The sequence below is a fragment of the Lissotriton vulgaris genome, chromosome 11 (genome assembly GCF_964263255.1).
Source record: "Lissotriton vulgaris chromosome 11, aLisVul1.2, whole genome shotgun sequence".
NCBI lineage: Eukaryota > Metazoa > Chordata > Amphibia > Caudata > Salamandridae > Lissotriton > Lissotriton vulgaris.
The window spans coordinates 391,269,244-391,291,704 of NC_141699.1; the positions used below are offsets into that span (position 1 = coordinate 391,269,244).

Genomic DNA, 22,461 nt, shown 5'->3' on the forward strand with positions numbered 1-22,461 from the left:
ATCCTGTACCCGGTGATTGGACTGAAACATAAATTTACATTGAAAAATAAAGAAAAGACCGAAAACTATATAAAGAGAAACAGTTTTATTGATATGGACATTTGAACTCTCTAGAGTTGCTCGAGTTGAGAAATTGTGTTTAGAATTTATGGTGGATAATTTTCTACCTGTTGCTACAACCTTTGGTAGTGGTCGTATCTTTGCCCTAGAGCATATACTAGTTACCTAGACAAAGATAAGATGAAGCTTAACACTGTTTTTGCACATTATTCCCTACTACCTATTTTTTGTGTAACGTTACCGAGAAGTAGGAAGCTTGCAACACTCACTTTGGCTCAATAGGTCAAAGATGTCCTGTTAGCTTGTCCCAACTGCGCTCTGGTGCAATTGTTTGGGATTTGATGTGTAAATGTTACAGAAAGTATTTGGTGCAACCCAACACGCTGTTTACAGGTTACCCCAATAAAACATTTTCTTGAAAGCCACTGACATGCCAGTAATCCACTAGGGATTGGATTCAATACTAGGGATTTGATTTAGCACACAACATATTCATTAAATTAGCAATGAATACAACGTACCATTAATTCAACTTACAATTAATTTACTCTATTCATTATATAGCTCAACCCTAGCTGGTACTTAAATGGAGTTCCTTTCCTGGCAATGAAGAGTGCACCAACCCATAGATTATGTTGGACATCCAATTCACCTTTTAAGTGACAATGGGAAACTCAAAGTCCATTTGTTCCACAGCTCTTCTTGTAAGGAACAGTATCATATGTTCTTCACATCCACTGTCAATCATTATACAGCTGAAACCTAGCTGCTACTTAAATTGAGTGCCTCACAGTCCCGACTATGGGAGAGAAACACAACAGGAATAGAATGGAGCAGAGATAACGAGAAAGTAAACAGTGAAAACAAGGTACAGTAACTAATAGTACATTTCTAGTAATAGTAAGTAGTGAAAACCTGTATAAAGTTCTAGTCACACACTGTCGGCCACCATAAGGGAACGTTTTGATTAGAATGTTTACTTTTTTCTCATAAGTAAATTCGTAGGTGAGGGATGTTTGATGGGAGATGAATACTTTGTAAGCAATACAAAACCTTTTACATTTACTATAATAATCCAGGCATGATCCGTGAAGACCAATGACCAAAGGGTGATGTAGTCTAACTTCTGTGCCAAATGTGGACTGACATTTCAAAAGAGAAGTGGGGCAAAAGCTGATGGATATGGCAGTTCTATCGGTGGCAGACTATACGCAATACTGGACTGCTGACCTGAGGTCAAAAGAGGGAATTAAAGATTGAGTTTTCTACAGAAGGCATGCAGGAGGATCCCGGGCTCCACGGTGAGAAAAAAAAGTCAAGCCTGACTTTTAAAGATTTGGTGCAGGAAGCCTGTCTATACGATAAAAACGTCTCTTTCTGAGTGAGCTACCTTTGAGTGAGATGGGACAATGCTCCTCCTTGGAACTAAGTGAATATTGCTCATTCTGGGTGACTTCTCAGGAAAGCTGAAGCCATAAATTCATCTGAAAATCTTGAGGCACATTTGGTTAGTGATCTCAAAATGAAAAGGACTGACATCAGTTTTATCATTCCTACTATCTGACTGAGTGTTCTAGAATTAAACGTGAAAAATGTTGCAAGAATATGAATCAGAGCAGTGCAAATTAGCAGCACATGCAGCAATCTCGTCCCCTTTTCACCATGGCCTTCACAAGTCAATCATATTTAAAACCTAGTTCCCTTCCTCCACAAGCATGTTATCCAAATAAATGTTGAACCGAAAGGGTGGGCACCGTAGAGGTGCATTTCAAACCGTCCCTCCCACAAGGGTGATTTCTTCAGCAGCTCATGTCTTGACCTGGTCCCGTTTCCCCTTTGCTTCCATCCTTTGAACTTTCTCAATCCACTCTTTAATGGCTTGCGCTACGCCATACATTTATATGAAGTATTGCAAACACCTTCCTTTCTAAGAGCCTGAAAGGCATACAACAACCACAGAATGAGATTCATTTGGAGGGCGAAGATTCATCCCAGCCATGTAATGTATAGATGCTACCACAAAGTTCTTTCCTGTGGTCGCTTGCAGTAATGTGGGTACATTAATGCATTACAGATTCACCTCCCGCCCCCACTAATGATCACAACTTACCACCATTAACTCAGTCCACCACAAAGAAACTGGAATGGCTGCATGGAGAAGTTTGCTTTGACTACACAAGACAAATCCCAATAACCAGAGGGGGGTGAGGATGTAGCCTTGCGGCTAGAGCGGTCGACCTCAGACCTCGGGAACCGGGTGAATCTTGGCAACGACGCTCAACATCCTGTGATTCTGGGCAAATCACTTAATCTCCCTGTTCCTAACAAAAATGAATGTCTTCATCTGTAACAAAACTGGTCCTCATGTAAAGCGCTCTGATACGCGATGTCTCGGGTCTAGTTTGCGCTATATAAAACTCTTAAAAAACAGCAACCAAGAACACTGGACTAATCACCAATCTTGGGTTCCCGAGCAGCGTGCTGCCTGGCAAAGCGTTTAGACGCCTCATCAGGGGTAGTAAGTGCTATATAAATACAATTACAATATGTGCCAAATCGAAAGCTGTGCTTTTTTTAATACACAGGTTTTCTGGAAATCATTTTTAGCAAGTTTTTATTTTATTTTTTAACAAAATTAAATGAGTCGAGGTTTTTGGCACAGCATTCACATTGTATTCCAAAACCATGCAATATTCATGCCTCCCGAAGAAGAACTTTATCAACTTGATGCCCTCACTGAAAGCAACATGCACATAATGTTGAGTGTCAGCCACACATTGTCGAACCACACCAATGCACCCAGTGTTTATATGCAACACTTCCTGAACATGAATGAAAGAATAATGCCTCAAGCAGTCAGCATCACAGTGGAGAGGGTCTGGAGAAATACATTTTGATGAACTGGTACCTTCCTATAGATGTGATGCAAACCATTCTAGATTCTCCAAGCAGCATATAAGCGTACTGTTAAAGAATAAGGATTGTCTTCTGGTTCATCATTTTAAATGTGACAAAGAGCTCATGATACAGTTAAAGACTCAAAATGCATTTATAACTTAAAAGGAGCATTTTCTAACACACTCTGGGTTTGTTAAAAACATAACCAGCTACACAACGGACTCCGAATCATGGAGTATTGGTTGGTACACAAAGGACTGGTTCAGACACAGACTACTGGCGAAAATACATAAGAGACTGGCTCAATCACAATCAGGATTGATCCTGTCAATCAGAGAACCCATCTAATAAAAGGTGGTTTGTTGAAATAAAATCAGTTAGGCTTTATCCAACATAGGCGTTCGTTCCATGCGACTATTTCAAATCAATGTCATTTGGTCTTAAGATGTTGGTGCAGCAAGTAATATTCACAGTTGCTTTACCTAGCGAGTCCTGTATAACAAATGCAAGAGTAAGGTTATTCGTGCATCCAGGTAGAACATAATGGCAAAACTAGAATATGTGTTCCTTTAACTCGAAGAAATGGTGAAAAAAAAAATGTTACGGCCAGCGGTTTTATCCCGGGTCCATCTACTACTAGACTATACCAAAATGTCAAAACACATCTTAGGTGGGCATTTGGAGGCTTCAGCATGCGAACAAGAAACAGCCAGAGTCTCTGGGAGGTAAAAGGAGGTTTCTGGCACACGAGCAGTAGCAATGACAGGAGGCTAACATTGAACGGGTGAGAGCCGACTTGTTTTGTCATGGCAGCAGTCTACCAAGCACGAGTGCCCACCTCTCAAATGTGCAGTGTCCTTATGGCTAGGGTTTGAGTCATGACAGGATTTGGACTTCCTCGATTAAAGACCTTCTGCCTTTGTGAGTTTTTGACAATATGAGAGGGGCTTGGAAGAGAAGCCCTTCTCAAAATCTGACCGCTCTCAGCATGGAAAAGTTGGCAAAATCTGAGCTAACTTTGATTGTTCCCCAAATTGTTATAGCAACAATTCGGTGTAATTCTACAGCAGAAAACACAATCCTTGCTTTTAAAATGTAGTACGTAATCCACTGGGATTCGACATGTTACAGTGGTATAGGAGGCAGTATATGTAGCTAGAAGCAGCACACGCAGGCTTGATGCGGTATAAATGTTAAATGTCGTATACTTGTAAAGCCACAGCTGCCCCAGCAAAGGGGCGTCCCGGCGCTGTATACCGCTGGGGCAACCCATCCTGGTTGTCCCTGTGAGATGGTCCCACTGGAATGGAGACTGTACATGTGGGCTTAAGGCTGTGCATATGGGATGGAAGCTGCACACTGTTTGAGGCCGTACACCTGGAATAGAAGTTGCTCAGGGGTCTCGAGGCAGTATACCGGGACTGTTTGCAGCACTGTGGGTTTGAAGAATAGGCCAGAAATGCATGCATCTCATAGGGTTTGGGCATGACGGAAGGAGGCTGGCTGTAATGGACATGAATCAGCCAAAAACATGGTTGTTAAGAGCTGGGTACAGCTCCCATGGATTGAGTCGAACACCTGCGGTCTGTCGGAGTAGGTGAAAGACCATGATGTTGGCTTTATACAAAGTCCAAGAAGTGTCTAATGCAATGGATTTGGTGCGACAGGTAGAGATTGGTCTAAACTCCGCTTTGGCTTAGTCATTATGCTTAGTTTGATTTTTTTTTTGTTCCTTAAGCGTCCTGTAGTTCTCCCTACCATGCTTTGCGTTTGACGTTCCCTTGGTTCGAGGCATAGGAGCTGCAGATCTTACACTATGCATTAGATCGCCACCTGGTGTTGGGCTTGGATTATTGCAGGTTTTTGTCTTCTTGGAAGAAGTCTTTGTAGTCACGAGATAGGAGACTCCTCCCTTGGACAATACTGCGCATGGGACTCTACTCCATCCTTAGATTGTTTTTTTCCGCCACTGGGTTCGGATGAAAGTTTCTCCGCTCCGGCTAGAAAGACTTTTCAGCAACTTTGAAGCGCTGAAATTCCCCAAACTTCTACAAACTACCTTCGACATAGACTACGATACTTTCTACGTCATCAGTTGCATTCCAGTCATTGACGCAGGCCGTTGGGCCTACTGACACCGTGCGGCCTACACCACATGGAAAGAACTCCGTTCATAAAGATGCCCGGTATGTCGAGCAAAGTTCCCACATAGCGACCACCACGAGGTCTGCAACCTCTGTCTATCGCCAGAACACGACGAGTCGACCTGCACAGCTTGAGCATCCTTCTGATCAAAGAAAACAATCCGAGATCGGAGAGCCCGTCGACACGAAATTAGGAGGTCCGCTCCAGCACCGGAAGACATCTTAGATGAAGAGGTTCCCCTCGTTCCCATTCAGTAATTCTGCCCCTGCACCACATATTCTGTCCAAACCGAAGGTAAAAGGTCAGCACTCCGCCGAAAGAGCCCAGTCAAGACCGAATACCTGCTTCGAAAGCCCCGCCTTCCAGCCTGGCTCCGAAGACAAAAACTAAGCCTTCTAGTGCCTCGACACAGAGCAAGCCTCTTCCATCGGCACCAAGCCTCTTCCATCGGCACCGAAAAATAAAGATGCCTCGGCGCCAAAGCCAAAAGACCCTTCGGCATGAATAATGGACTTTCAAAAAATTCAGCACCGGAGGGGAAAACCCTTAGCAGCCAAGGTGTTAAAGACCCTGTACGCACTAGGATATTAAACCCTAGAATCGAGAAACAATATAGACCAGCACCCTCAGATCCAGTCTATATTACATGCCACCTACCACTAGACTCAGTTGTGGCCAATGCTAGAAAGAGGGCAAATTCTTAGACTTCTGGAGAAGCACCCCCACCTGACAAGGAATCAAAAGTCATTGGTGCGTCATGTAAAAGAATAGCTGCACAAGCTACAAACATTTGGCGTATAGCCAATACACAAGCCCTCCTCTCTCGCTATGATAGGGCTCATTATGATCAATTAGAAAAACTACTTGAGCAACTACCAGATCAGTACAAGGATCAAGCAAAGGACCTTCTACAGGAAGGCAAGCTAATCTCCAATGCCTTTATAAAATGCGCGCTAGATGCCGCAGACACAGCATCCAGGGCTGTAAATACCAGTTTCATACTTAGGAGACATGCGTGGTTACGCATTTCAGGGTTTAAACAAGAAGTGCAAACCAACCAGTTATTTGGCCCAGAAGTAGAGACTACACTGGATAAAATGATGAAATACAGACACCGCAAAGTCTATGGGGGCTTTACAGTCTACACCAGCTAGAAGCTCCTTTCGGCGCTCCTTCTACAGAGGAGGCTCCAAACAAACTGGAGCAGACACTACAACATCTTTCAAATCACAAACGTCCTCTAACAAGGAATACTTCAGAGCAGGATACAGAGGCAATAATAACAAAGAGGTTGCAGTAACAATAACAACCGATCCTCTTCCCCCCACAAAACATTGACTTCCCTCTGCTCCCCACACAGCATTCCACTCCTGTAGGGGGCAGATTAACACAGTTCCTGCCTGTCTGGAACTCTATTACAACATACAAGTGGGTAAAACAGATTATCCAGCATGGCTACTGCCTAGAACTTGCAGCAACTCCCCCAACCATCCCCTCCCAGGCAGCGTCCAATGTCTACAGACCATCTGACTCTTCTTCGACAGGAGATTCTATCACTTCTACAAAAAGATGCTATTCAAATAGTCCCTTTAGAAGAACAAGGAACAGGGGTTTACTTGCTGTACCTTCTAATTCCCAAGAAGGACGGAACACTAAATTCTAGACCTCAGGCCCCTCAACCAATATATACAATCAGATAATTTTCATATGATCACTCTACAACAAGTGCTTCCACTGCTGCAACAAGGCGACTTGCTTACAACACTAGATTTAAAGGACGCCTACTTCCATATCCCCATACAGCCTGCTCACAGAAAGTATCTCCGGTTTGTACTGGAAGGACAACATCAGTTCAAAGTCCTTCCATTCGGAATGACAACGGCACCACGTGTATTCACAAAGTGCCTGGCAGTGGTAGCAGCACATCTCAGACGACAACAAATACATGTTTTCCCTTATCTAGACGACTGGCTCATAAAAGCCAAGTCATTCAATCAGTGTGTCCAACACACATCAGACAGTTCAAACGTTGCACGACTTAGGGTTTACAATAAACTACACCAAGTCGCACCTGCAGCCTTCGCATGTACACCAGTATCTAGGGGCTACACTAAACAAGTCTACAGCCCTAGTGTATCCCAGTCCAGCCAGGATACAAAGCATTCAAGCCTTAAACACTTTCCAACATCAACAGTCTCTGCAAGCCAGGATGTTCATGAGACTGATAGGCATGATGGCATCTTGCATCTTCATAGTACCACACACAAGATTGCAAATGTGTCCACTACAAGAGTGCCTAGCACAACAGTGGAACCAAGCTCAAAGACCTGGTGTTGATAGACAGCTGCACGCATCGCTCCCTCTGTAGTGGTGGAACACCAAAAACTTGACAAAGGGGCGGCCGTTCCTCGAGCCTGTTCCACAAGTAGTGCTCACAACAGACGCATCCCTCACTGGGTAGGGAGCCCATCTCTTACATCACAAAACTCAAGGTCAATGGACCAATCAACAGAAATGGTTCCATATCAATCATCTAGAGCTGCTGACAACATTCTTAGCACTCAAGACTTTAACTTCAAGTACAAAACAAAGCTGTCCTAATCAGGACGGAAAATATGACAGCTATGTACTATTTACAAAAACAGGGGGGGGGACGGACGACATACTCTCTGCAACTGTCCCAGCTTGCACAGAACATTTGGAGATGGTCCATTCCTCAAAACATACATCTGTTAGCGGAACACCTTCCAGGAGTTCACAATCAGATAGCAGATCTGTTAAGTCGGCAGTCACAACAGATTCACGAATGGGAACTACATCCTCAAGTTCTTCAACCATTCTTCCAAAGTTGGGGGCACCCACACATAGAAAATGCCCAGCCTTCGCCGCCAGGTTTCTACACCCACTGTCTGAAGGCAATGCGATATGGATGAACTGGTCAGGCAGATTTGCGTACGCTTTTCCGCTTCTCCCACTCATTCCATTAGTAGTGCGCAAGCTCAGACAACAGTCTCTCACATTGATCCTAGTAGCTCCCACATGGGCACGTCAACCGTGGTTCACCACACTACTAGATCTCTCTCTGGTTTCACATCAAAAGCTTCGGCTCACACCCTCCCTGTTAACACAGAACCATGGAGAAATCAAACACCCAGACCCAAACCAACTGAATTTGGTGATCTGGCTCCTGAAGTCTTAGAGTTTGGTTATCTGAACCTACCACCAAACTGTATGAACATCATTAAAGAGGCTAGGAGACCTACTACCAGAGCGTGTTATGCCGCTAAATGGAAAAGATTTGCCATTTATTGCAAAAATAACCAAAATTGATCCCCTGGATGCTTCCATCCAGAATTTCATTTGCTACCTTTTACATTTACAAAGGTCTAACTTGGCATATTCCTCCATAAGCCTGCACCTGGCAGCAATTGCAGCCTATTTACAAAACAGGCAGCATCTGTCTCTCTTCAGAGTACCTGTAATCAAAGCATTCATGGAAGAATTAAAATAATAATCCCACCTAGATTACCACCTTCTCCTGTGTGGAACCTGAATCTTGTCCTTACAAGACTCATGGGGCCCCCTTTCAAGCCTCTACATAAATGTGAACTGCAATTCCTAACATGGAAAACAGCTTTCCTTGTTGCCATTACTTCTCTCAGAAGAGTAAGTGAGATACAAGCTTTCACTATACAAGAAGAACAAAAGTTTCTTACCTGTAAACTGTGGTTCTCCAGTATTGGTGTCTTTCATAGATTCACATGCTTGAATAAGAGTAGAAAGCAGTAAATCATCACATAAGTCATAAAGGTGATATACCAAAGCAAGTAAGGTAAACATCAGTCAATATGCAATAAATACCAAAATATTATTTGAAAAAAACCTTTGACTGGAGGCGGGTAGCAACAGAGGCTCACCTTTATTTGAAAAGATTCTGCAGCACCGCTTGACCTACTGCCGCATCCGCGGCGTCTGTTGATTGCAGGCAGTAGTGTTTTGTAAAAGTATGGCTGCTCGACCAAGTAGCAGCTCTGCAGATCTGCCTCAGGGGTACCCCCGCAAAAAGGGCAGCAGAAGTAGACACCGCTCTAGTTGAGTGAGCACGAACTGGAGCAGGAAGGGGCTTCCCAGCCCGTTGGTGGCAAAAGGATATGGTAGAGGATATCCACCTGGTTACGGTCTGTTTGGTAACCGGTGTCCTTTGCAAATTGGGCCATACGCCACAAACAATTGATCTGACTTTGACAGTTGCAGTTCGCTGAATGTAAAATTTGAGACAACGTTTCACATCCAATGAGTGCAATGACCGCTCAGCTGGAGTTTGCGGAGCAGGAAAGAAAGTCTTCAGGATTACAGGTTCGTTGAGATGAAAGTCACTGGGAACCTTCGGGATGAATTTAGGATTAGTCCGCAGTGTCACAGCCTCATTGGAGAATTGTAGAAAAGGAGGCTGTATGGTAAATGCCTGGATGTCACTGACACGCCTCGAGGATGTCAAGGCGAGCAAAAGAGCAACTTTCCATGTGAGAAATTTTAGACTTGCAGAGTGGATAGGCTCAAATGGAGGTAGAAGCAGTTGAGACAAGACCAAATTTAAACGCCAAGCAGGTGGAGGGCGACGGATAGGTGGAAACATCCTAAAAAGGCCCTTGTAAAATTGCTTAATGATGCTCGAGGAACATAAAGATGTAGAACCATCATGACGGAAGCGGGAAATCGCCGCCAGAAACACTTTAAGAGTTGTGTGAAAGTCCTGATCTCGCCAGGGATAAAAAGAAAGGCAAGATCTGTTCAGGTTTTGCAGTCATGGGGTCCAAATCTTTCGTGCGGCACCAGACACAGAAACGCTTCCAATTTAATCGATAGGTTTTAATGGTGGATGGAGCGCGAGCGCGCGCTAACACCTCTCTGCAGTCCTCGTCGATATTCAGACGTGCAAATTCATTGCATTCAGGTACCAGGCATGGAGTTGGAGGTATGCCGGATCCGGGTGACAGATTTGTCCCTGCTTCGTCGTGAGGAGGTGAGGTAGAGGATGAAGCGGTATCGGGTCGGACTGTGAAAATAGGAGCAGGTCCGTGAACCATGGACGACTCAGCCAGGAGGAATTAGACAAACCGTGGAAACAGGTGTCCTCAGCCATTTGGGTGCAATCAGGATGATGTGGCAAGGTTGAAACCTCATCCTGTGTAACAGGCGAGGAATTAGAGGAAGTGGAGGGAAAGCGTAGATGAAGTCGTTCGACCAATTGATCGAAAATGCATTTCCGCTTGACTCTCTGTGGGGATGCCGACTTGCAAAGCGTTGGCATTTCCTGTTGGTAGCAGTCGCGAAAAGATCCATCTGCGGCTGGCCCCACCGCCAGAAAATGAAATCGACAGTTGGTTGAGTTCCCACTCGTGATTGTCTGACGACGCCCGGCTGAGTGAGTCCGCCAGAACATTGGCCACACCCGACACATGGATGGCTGTGAGATGAATTTGATGTTGAATCGCCCAATCCCATATTTCTTGTGCCAGTTGTGAAAGTAGGAGAGACCTCTTGCCGCCCTGCTTGTTGAGGTAGTGCATGCTGGTGGTGTTGTCTGTCCTCACCAGCAGAGTGTGTCTCTGCACTAACCTCTGGAAGGACTTTAGGGCCAAGAAAATCGTCAAGAGTTCCAGGCGATTGATATGCCAAGTACGTTGGGTCGCCGTCCACTTTCCTTTTACAGACATGCCGTCGAGATGCGCTCACCATCCCTCGAGAGACGCGTCTGTTGTAAGCGTCGGAGTCTGAGGTTTGTCTTGGAATGAACAGCCCGTAGATATGTTTGGAGGGTGAGCCCACCACTCCAGCGCTTTCTGGATGCGAGGTGTTAAAAGGACTTTGTCCTCGAATGACCCGGACACCTGTTTCCACGGTTTGTCTAATTCCTCCTGTAGAGCCCTCATGTGCAATCTGCAATTGGCGATAAGTTGGATGCACGAGGAAGCCATGCCATGGAATGATTTGAACATTCGAACAGAAACGTACAGTTTTGACTAGGAATTGCACCATCTTTACCATGTGGTCCTATCTTTCTTGTGAAAAGAACACCTTCCCCCGCCGAGAATCTAGCGAGGCTCCGAGAAAATCTCGCCTTTGCGACGGATGAAAGTGTGACTTCTGGCAATTGATTGAAAGCCTATAATCAACAAAAGAGCGCCCTAGACACTATCATCTTAAAGAACTCTATTCTTCTGTGCAGACTAAGTGAAAGCCCTAATTTTTAAGAGAGTGGTCAGGTTGGTACAAAATCATGTGAAGGGAAAGGGGAAATTAATTATTTCCTAAAAGAACCCTCACTCACCCTAGAGGTGACATGCTTCATCATAGGGTTTGTTCACAGGGGGGGCTGACTATCCCCTCCTGTGTGCTACCACGCCTGCAAGTGCAGCGGAGCAGGTATGTGTGAAAAGGTGGTGATCAGTGCAAAAAGTGTGTGTGGTTAAAAGATCACAACTGTGCCTCAACAGACTTTATTCGGGGCCAGTTGTTTCACATTAAAAATTGACATGGTCACTGGATGTTTTAATTTTAGTCCAGGGACATCAATAGGTGACTGGTCAACATGTTTCTGCTGTAAAAACGCTCAAGTCAGCTCAGCTTTCTTCAGGACCAAAAATTTTTTAAATAAATAACACAATCCTACGGGGGTCCAAGCACGCTAAGGCCTGCCCACACCGTTAGGACATGAAAAGTGAGGAAGAAATAACAAATTTATACTATCCTCTGGATAACTCACGGTTTACCCATCCAACTCCTGTTAATCATCAGGCGTTGTATAATGCTCGTTTTAGTGAACCGCTACATGGGCTCAGTGGGAACAGCAGATCTTCACTCGCTGTCAGGATTTCAGACCGCGAGACTCGCCGCCTTTCAACCTACTCGGTTGCTCCCACGGACCCGAAACGCTTTTCGGGTCCGTGGGAGCAACCGAGTAGGTTGAAAGGCGGCGAGTCTCGCGGTCTGAAATCCTGACAGCGAGTGAAGATCTGCTGTTCCCACTGAGCCCATGTAGCGGTTCACTAAAACGAGCATTATACAACGCCTGATGATTAACAGGAGTTGGATGGGTAAACCGTGAGTTATCCAGAGGATAGTATAAATTTGTTATTTCTTCCTCACTTTTCATGTCCTAACGGTGTGGGCAGGCCTTAGCGTGCTTGGACCCCCGTAGGATTGTGTTATTTATTTAAAAAATTTTTGGTCCTGAAGAAAGCTGAGCTGACTTGAGCGTTTTTACAGCAGAAACATGTTGACCAGTCACCTATTGATGTCCCTGGACTAAAATTAAAACATCCAGTGACCATGTCAATTTTTAATGTGAAACAACTGGCCCCGAATAAAGTCTGTTGAGGCACAGTTGTGATCTTTTAACCACACACACTTTTTGCACTGATCACCACCTTTTCACACATACCTGCTCCGCTGCACTTGCAGGCGTGGTAGCACACAGGAGGGGATAGTCAGCCCCCCCTGTGAACAAACCCTATGATGAAGCATGTCACCTCTAGGGTGAGTGAGGGTTCTTTTAGGAAATAATTAATTTCCCCTTTCCCTTCACATGATTTTGTACCAACCTGACCACTCTCTTAAAAATTAGGGCTTTCACTTAGTCTGCACAGAAGAATAGAGTTCTTTAAGATGATAGTGTCTAGGGCGCTCTTTTGTTGATTATAGGCATTCATACTAAGGGGTAGGAGAGCAGCCTTCTTTCCCTTTCTCTCTTGTTGTAGATACAATTGATTGAAAGCCCCAAGGTTTGGAAAAGGGAGACTCAGACCGGAGTGTGCTGCTCTGTCAGTTGAAAAGTCTTGGCCTTGATGAGGCAGTCGTCCTGGTATGGATAAAATTGGACGCCTTGTAGACGCAGGAAGGCAGCTACCGGGGCCAAGATCTTGGTGAAGACCCTCGGCGCTGATCGAAGGCCGAATGGTAGGACTTTGAATTGGAAGTGCAGCTGTCCGACTGTGAAGCGTAGATACTTCCTGTGTCTGGGGTGAATTGGCACATGGAAATATGCGTCTTGGAGGTCGATCGTTGAAAAGAATTCCCCTGGATTGAGAATTCAAAATTTGAAGCAGAGTTAACATCTGAAAAGTTTACGAAATGATAAATTTGTTCAGGGCCCGTAAATCCAAAATTGGACGCCATTCCCCCGACTTTTTTTTTGACTAAGAAGAATCGGGAATAAAACCCCTTGCCGCGTTGACCTTGCGGCACTACCTCAATGGCTCCTTTTTTGATCATCAATTTTACCTGGGCCAAAAGTTCTTTGAGATGGGGAGACGATGGCCCCGAAGGTTGACGAGTGGGAGGGAATTTTGTAAACTCCAGGGTATGTCCTTTGGAGATAACGTCCAGGACCCATTGGTCGGAGGTGATTTCGGACCATTTGCAAAAGTACTTTGAGATGCGACCTCCAAGATTTACAGTCGGCAGAAGAAAGGAACTGAGACTGTCACTGCTTTTTATTGTTTGAGCCACCTCTATATGTTGTTTTTCGTTGGTATGGTCTGGTGGTGGACTGACGATTCTGGGATTGATAGGAACCCCTCTGCCGGTTATCGTTGTAGGTGTTGTACGAACGATATTGACCTGATCCTCAAAGTAGAGGAACCTCCGCCTCGTGCCCCCTGAAAGGGCCATTTCTTGTACTGGAGGGTAGCTAAGGACTTTGCAGTGTCTGTGTCCTTTTTTATTGCCTCAAGGGCATCATCTGCATGCTTGCCAAACACCGAATCCCGTCGTACGGCAAGTCCAGGACTTTTGCTTGTACCTCTGGACGGAAGGTGGTAGCCTTCAACCAGCCTCAAGACTGCATCCCCAGCCAATTGACGAAAGCCCGTGGAGGAAATGCCGAGCGCGCAATCAATTTCGGATAAAATTATCTCTCCCTCCTGAATAATGGCCTGCGCTTCTGCATGGAGGACATCGGGTATTTGAGGAATCAGTGCGGCAATCTCGGACCACATCTGGCGGTCGTAACAGCCCAAAATAGCCAAGGTATTAGCCGCCCTCACAGTTGTAGCCGCCATTGTTGTAAATTTTTTGCCTATAGAGTCCAACTTGCGGCCTTCCTGATCAGGAGGAGATGTGAGTGGTGTAGCAGGATTGCGGGATCTTTTCTGTGCTGCCTGAGTTATAACCAAATCTGCTTTCGGTTGTGACACCAAACAGGCCGGGGAAGACGCCGGAGCCTTATATTTCTTGTCTAATCTGGGCAAAACTGCAGGTACCGAATTTGGATGTTCCATTAATTTAAGGCCCTCCTGCCAAATATAGTCAACGATTAGTATTGTGTGGGATTGCCTTCGTGACAGGTCCTTAAAATCATACAAGAAGCATTCACTTTCATGTTGTTGTTGTTCGATAGTGATATGAAAACGCTTTGCAGCATGGACCATCAAATGATGGAAATTTGCAATGTCCACTGGAGCCGATGCTAGAGGTGAGGTGGGCGGAGTGGAAGGTGTTTGAGCCCTGTAATTGTCCCACTCATTCATATCGACGTCATTGTCGTCGTCATCAGTGTTGCGAGGATCAGGATCCTCGTTGTCAGTGTCAGGACGAGTACCCCCCGGTGATGCGGGTGGAACAGGTGTAGGTGCTTGAGGAAGTTGAGGTTGAGGCTGTGGAGGAAGTTGTGGTGCTGGAGAGGCAGGTGTAGATGGAGGGAACCTGCGGTTATAGTCATCTAGCATGTGCTGCAGGTTCATGATCAAAGATAATGGTATTTGCGTAACCGGCTCCGAAGTAACTGGTTTTGATTCCTCAACAGGAAATAATTAGTTCCCATCTTCGACGTTTTCCACTTCGTCACCCTCATCACTATACTCCTGGCACTTAATGTGCAAATCAGATGGACTAGATGCCTGTCCGAACAGTTGTTCCACCTCTGAATCGTTTCCGGATTCTTCCTCACCAGACTGAAACAATTGGTCTGGAAGATGAGTTCCACTTCTCACTGGACTCAGTTGAATGAGAGGTACTGTCCTCAAAGAAAAAGCAGTAACCACTGAAAGTGGCAGCTGTGGCCAAAGGTTGATGAGGCGTAAATGCGACAGTCTTAGAATTAACTTGAGGCGTCTGCGTCGTCACCATAGATGTAATCGACGCTGAAATTGAAGGCTTTTTCTTAGTCGACGAATATTTCTTTTCCGTCGACGTAGCAGTCGACGAGATTGGAGCCTTACTCGTCGACTATGATGTAGACGTCGACGGGATGACAGCTGTCGACGATGATATGATGGTCGTCGACGGAGGCGCCGTCGACGAGACAGCCGTCGACGATGGGCCCGTCGACGAGCTGCTTTTAGATGATGACTTGATTAGTTTCGACGAGGGAAGCGTCGACGATGACTTCTTCGTCGAAGGTTTGGATTTGACACTCGTCGACGAGATCTTCACAATAGAAGTAATGGGTCTCACCTCCTGGGCTGTCGTCGACGAGGTGATAGTCGTCGACGCAGCACTGGTTGACATAGCACATGTCGTCGTCGACGTAGAGGCTACAGTCACTGACTTTGTTGTCGCTGAAGAAGTCGACAGACGCGTCGACGAGCCAATGCCAGATTTAAAAGTGGAAGGCAAGGCTTTGGGCGCAGACGTCAGAGAACCAGGTACCGTAGACGTGCCCTGAAGCGAATCCTGTGGGGAAACAATCCTGGAGGACTCCAACAGTCTAATTTTCTTCAGAAAAGGAGATGGAACCTCAGTGTCAGACCCACGCTTCTGAGAGGATTTTGAAACACCAGATGACAAACTTTCTACCTCAGAAACCACAGACTCTGAAGTCTTCAACTTCTGTAGCCACAGAAGGAGACGGGCCTCTCTATCCCTCAGTCTTGGGAGAAAAAGTGCGACAGTACTTACAGTTTTTCACCTCGTGGTCTGAGTAGAGACAGTAAATGCATTTACTGTGTTGATCCTCATGGAAAAGGCGCAGTTTACAACAAGAAGGGCAGGCTTTAAAATAAAGATTTCCTATTTGAAGACATTTCTGAAGAAAAAAAAAACAGCCTCCCTTCACACGACGTGCGGTAGAAAATCTGAGGACTTGGGCTTCTGAGGAGAAGGTTCTAGAGGAGGCTACAGCCTGATTGGCTGGAATGTGAACCAACACATAATGACACTAATATGCTACTAAAGTGAGTTCTCCCGTAGGCTTTTCAATGGGCCTATTATGTTCTATGGTACTTTAAAAAATTTTATTACATTATATGTATGTATATTTTTATTTATGATATTTTTCAGGTATACATGCATATGTTACTACTATTTTATGTACCGTTGGACTCCCACTTCAACGACGGGGAATATTCAAGCATGTGAATCTATGAAAGACAGCCCTAATACTGGGGAACCATTGTTTCAGATACATCCTAACCAAGTGGTTCCTCAATCTAATCCAAAATTTGTTCCAAAGGTCATCACTCCTTTTCACCTAAATCAATCCGTAGAGTTACCTGGTTTTTCCAAAACCCAGACTCTGTAGCGGAAAGAGCTTTACACACATTGGATATTAAGAGGGCTCTCTTATACTATATTGATAGAACTAAATCCTTTCGAAAAACAAAAACTGTTTGTATCCTTCTCTCCTCCACACAAAGTCAACCCCATTTCCAAAGGTGGGATTGCGAGGTGGATTGTAAAGTGTATACAAATATGCTATATTAAAGCTAAACGTACATTAACAGTTCCTCCTAGAGCGCACTCCACTCGCAAACTAGAAGCTTCTATGGCTTTCTTAGGAAACATACCCCTAGAGGACATATGCAAGGCAGCAACATGGTCTACACCTCACACCTTCACAAAACACTATTATGTTGACGTGCAAGCCAAGCAACAAGCTGCAGTAGCCAAGCTGTCCTTAGAACTCTCTTTCAAACTACTGCAACGGATACAGGTGACCACCGCTAGGGGAGACACTGCTGCACAATCAATGCATAGTGTACAATCTGCAGCTCATATGCCTCAAACAGAAAATGCTACTTACCAGTATGCATCTGTTCTTGGCATGTAGAGCTGCAGAGTTGTACACGCCCTCCCGCCTCCCCGGGACTTGTATCCGTTCCAGTTTTTCATCTTACTTAGATGCACGCATGGACATCCTTTTTTCTTTACTTCTACTAACTCCATCATTTGCCATCATGGTGAAAAACAATCTAAGGATTGAGTCGATGCCCATGCGCAGTATTGTTCAAGGGAGGAGTCGCCTATCTTGTGACTACAAAGACTTCTTCCAAGAAGACAACAACCTGCAATCATCTGAGCCCAACACCATGTGGCGATCTAATGCATAGTGTACAACTCTGCAGCTCTACATGCCAAGAACAGTTGCATACTGGTAAGTAGCATTTTCCTTTTCCTTTTTGTTCTTCCATAATTAGACTTTTGTTTTCCCTTTTTTTCCGATGTTTAAGGTAGCAAATGTGTTTTATTTTAAGTCTCATTCTTTATAATATTGAATTGATACATTTGTCAACAGGGCGCTAAACCTTGTTTTCAATAGCATAGTAATTTTATGCATCTCTCCAGTGCGCTCTGCCTACCGCGCTCCTATGAGATTTGAAAGTATTCCATTAGATATAAGTCTTGTGCTGAATAAAGACCTCTAAATCAAAAGGAGAGAGTCAGGGAATTTACATACACTATGTGAGGTGGGAACTCCTGGCCCCCGGAATAGTTTACAACAACAATGGAGGAGTATCCCCTCATCAAGGGAGGCAGAGAAAATTCTCTGAGTCTAGGGTTTAGCGCTCGAGTCAGCACATTATGCCCCAATCCGTTGTCGGATAATGCATATCCTTATAGAAGACCCCTCACTCACCAACCTAGTTGGTGACATGTTTCATCATCGGGGTCCCACCCCATAGGCCGAGTGCCCACAGGGTGTGCTGCGACACCGGACTACAGTGGAGCTGGTTAGTTTTTCTTTTATATGTGCATAACTTATAAAAACTGACAAGTGTATTAAAAAGGGCCAAAACTACTCACTTCAAGTATTTATTCTTGAGTGCTTGAACCCTTGTAAAAACAGTGTGGCACCAGTGCCTAGTTAGGTAGGTTTTGGTGTCTCAAGAAGTATGGTGTGTTAAATAGCGAAGTGTGCTTTGTGAGATTTAACAAGAAAACTACTATTAATTAGGTCTACATGTTTCAACCATTGATTTAATTCTTTCGCGCCGAGCGTAGCAGGTTTCTATGTCCATGATTTTGAGGAGAAGTACATTCTCAGCAATACCAACCCCTACAGTTCCAACATTCTATTATGGAGAAGGTACATCGACTATGTGCTGACCATATGGAAAGGTACAGAAGAAACCCTATTGTCTTTCTTCAACTGGATTAACACATGTGACGACCACTTAAGGTTCACATATGAGAAAGAAATGAACACATTGGTCTTCCTAGATCGGACGATAACAAAGGAGAACGGAAAATTGACAACAGTCACTCATTACAAACCGACTGCCAAAAACAACCTACTACGGTTTGAAAGTTTTCACCCGAGACCACTGTGTGAAAACCTGCCCTACGGCCAATTTCTGAGGATCCGCAGAAATTGTAGCGAACTCTAGGACTATAAGAAGCAAGCCCACGACCTTACCCAGAAATTGCGGAACCGGGGATACCCAGAAAAGATCCTGCACAAAAGCCAAAAGCGAGCGTGAAACCAGCCGCGAGCAGCTTTACTGGAGAATACAACTAAAATAGTTTAACACCATTTCAAATGAAGTAACCAGAATAATAGGGAAGCACTGGAATATACTCAACACAGGCAACCCGAGATGGGAGAAACCCCTTTTCTTGTACAGGAAGGCACGTAGCGTCAAAGATGCAATAGTCAACACCAGGCCAAAAAAAGAGACTCCAGAGAGAGAAACAATAACCAACTTATGGGGTCTACCGAGAGTGACAGGCCACTACAAGTGTGGGAGCTGTAGCGTCTGCCCATTCACCAACAACACCAAGACACTACAGTTGGAACCCAATAAGACCTGGATAATCAGAGGGCAGACTAACTGTAACAGTGAAAACGTCATCTACAGATTAACATGTCCTTGTAACCTACACTATGTAGGAATGCGATCGGGTAGAGCTAACAGTCCCCTCCCCCGTAACGCACTCAGATTGGCTAACTCAGAATCACGAGCCAAGGCCACGCTCAACCAAGAAATGCGGAACGGCTTACTTTCTCGGCATCCCGGATACAGCCGGTCATTCCACGGGGCACCTCTAGCAGTAACCAAGTAGGTTTACCGGGAGACGAACAGAAGTTGCAAGTAAGTGCAATCACGCTGACCTACGTGCGGGACAGCAATCCACCGCACGATACCATTGAATCTACCTCTCTGTCCGATTCAGGCAAATCTTGGCTTATACTTTGCCTCTGTTTCTAAACTTACAGGTGACGGACACTTGCCGTCTTGGAAATGTTGATGCCCATGAAGCGGTAGTTATCGCCTCAAGTGTAAGCTTTACAATGTCGCCGTTGTGATTCACTCTAGCGACGCTAGCACTAGACGTAAAAACCCACCTACGTTGTGTATACGTAGCCGCCCACAACGCAGCACGATAGAGATCACTCTCCCCCACAATGGCCCTTTTTCACTAGATTCCCAGTTGCCAAACCAGTTCAACACCTCATCCTGGCACTGGCTCCTTATTTCAGGCACGTCCCGGCAAATATCACTGGAGCACTGTTGTCCTGATCGTAGTAGATGGACCCTACTGTTTTAATAAGACGCTGGCATGACTCCATCTACTGATCCTTCGGTTGTGATTACGACCAGTAGAATATATGTTAAATGTAATTCATTGTTGTGTCTATCCCGGTATGTGATCCCAATCTCTCCCCCCCCCCCCTCCCCCCCCCACCGTTTGTCTTACAGGTTTTTTCCTGAATTAGGAAATTACACACCTTTTTACATGAGATCGCTATTTGCAGTCTCCAAATTGAACTAGGGCAGGGCGCACCTTAGCGTGTGCGGACCACCCAGTTCAATCATCACGGTCCTGACGAAAACCAAAGAATTAAATCAATGGTTGAAACATGTAGACCTAATAGTAGTTTTTTTGTTAAATCTCACATAGCACACTTCGCTATTTTTAACACACCATACTTCTTGAGACACCAAAACCTACCTAACTAGGCACTGGTGCCACACTGTTTTTACAAGGGTTCAAGCACTCAAGAATAAATACTTGAAGTGAGTAGTTTTGGCCCTTTTTAATACACTTGTCAGTTTTTATAAGTTATGCACATATAAAAGAAAAACTAACCAGTTCGACTGTAGTCGGGTGTCGCAGCACACCCTGTGGGCACTCGGCCTATGGGGTGGGACCCCGATGATGAAGCATGTCACCAACTAGGTTGGTGAGTGGAGGGGTCTTCTATAAGGATATCCATTATCCGACAACGGATTGGGGCATAATGTGCTGACTCGAGCGCTAAACCCTAGACTCAGAGAATTTTCTCTGCCTCCCTTGATGAGGGGATACTCCTCCATTGTTGTTGCTGAATAAAGACCTACCTCACCCCAGCATCTGTCTCCGTTAAATTTCTTCACATTTTATGTCAAATCTTCTAAAAGTAAAGTGGTTTGTGCTGCTGGAGTGAAAATGAGTTGTGTAATAAGCAGTTACTTAGCAATCCATCCTTTTACCTACTCACATGCTTACCTGATCATTAGCAACCTCTTCAAAATATATCAGCAGCATGGTATTTACTCTGTCAGTGAATATTGCATTCCAAGGTAACCTCTTATTTGACATGTTCTCACTCTTAATTTCTAAGGTCCAATATTTCAGAACAAAGGTGATTTAGAAAAAGTGACATATCTAAATGTTCTTTCTATATTTCTTTGTGTGATAAAGTGGTAAGTTACTTACCTGTACACACACTGTGGTTCTCCAGTATTTCATAGATTCACATGCTTGAATTTTGCCCGTCGTTGAGGCGGTAGTCCCACGATAATTTTGATTAGTTGTGTAAGCAAAACATTCAACAGCAATGCGTAATATACGACACTGGTAACCTATTCACAGCGTTTTGCAAAGAACCAAACTCAAGCCAATGAAGAAGGAACTCGTGAATTATTCTTGCCCTCAAGGGCAACCAAACCTCAGGTTTCTCAGAACGAATGATAAGGTATTATATGGTAACACTGATTAAGTATGCTCCTGCGACAGGGAGTGTCACAGGTGAATCTATGAAAGATTTAAATACTAGTGCAATAAGACAGGAAGAATATAGAAGACTGTGCAGGAGACTCATCTCACTCGACTGAGACGCCCTCCTAGAAAGGCTTACATTAAAAGACAAGGTCTCACAAGAGGATTAATATGCTGTTCAGACTACACATAAAACAAATATCTTACTTATAAGGTCACACCCCTTTCGTCCTCGCTTACTACGGGCTAGGTGTGCACTACACCTTTCTTGTGCTCCGCAGCCCACCATAATCATTATCCCGTGTAGTAATTCACTACTTCAAACCACTGCAGACACCTAGGCCACAATCCACTGCTTCCACACTTGGTTGTTGCTTCATACTCCAGTGTGGTGAGAATCATAGATGGGCGACAGTCTAGGTGTTTGGGAGGGTGGAATTTGTTGGAATTGAATTAATCCTTGGCACAGCGCAATTCTGAATAGATGCTTGCTACTTTATACTGTTCTGTAATACATGTAACGATTTGTTTTCTGTACACATTGCCTATTATGCCATGGTGAATTACATAACATTAATGTGGTATTGCTACATGCTATAATGTTTGTGATAAAAAGAAAGATAAATACTGGAGAACCACACTGTACACGTAAATAACTTTTTTCCCCAGCATAGATTCTTTCATAGATTCACATGCTTGAATCGGAATAGCAGGTAGTAAAACTGGACAGAATATGCGATGATGTGGTGGTGGGAAGCATACAACATAGATCACAGAAACTGATTATATAAATTTTAGCTCACAACATTAAAATAAATGGCGAAGAATTGTTTGGACTACTGCTGCATCATCATTTGCAATGGCATTTTGGCAGCAGTGTGTAGTGAACATCGGCCTTTTCTTCCATGAAGCTACGCTGCATATGAAAGGTAGAGAAACTACAGCAAACAAGGCAGCAGAAGTTGACACAATCCTTGTGAATGTGCTCAAATTAGGACAACCAGCCTTTTCTTGGTAGAAAACTATAGCTGCTCAGACAACAGGCTATACTACTCCTGGACAGGCCTTACCTTTTGGTGGAGTAGCAAATGCTATAAGGAGTTGGTCAGATTTTATAAACAGTTTAGTTCACTCTATGTAGAATTTTAAGCATTT

The 22,461-nt window shown here is 44.6% G+C and overlaps 1 protein-coding gene across 1 annotated transcript in view; it reads right to left on the reverse strand.

Moving 5' to 3' along the window:
• LOC147679844 (calcium/calmodulin-dependent protein kinase type II subunit beta-like) overlaps positions 1–22,461 on the reverse strand; it is an 820,445-nt gene that overhangs the window by 633,774 nt on the left and 164,210 nt on the right. The gene's annotated exons all lie outside the window — the stretch shown is intronic.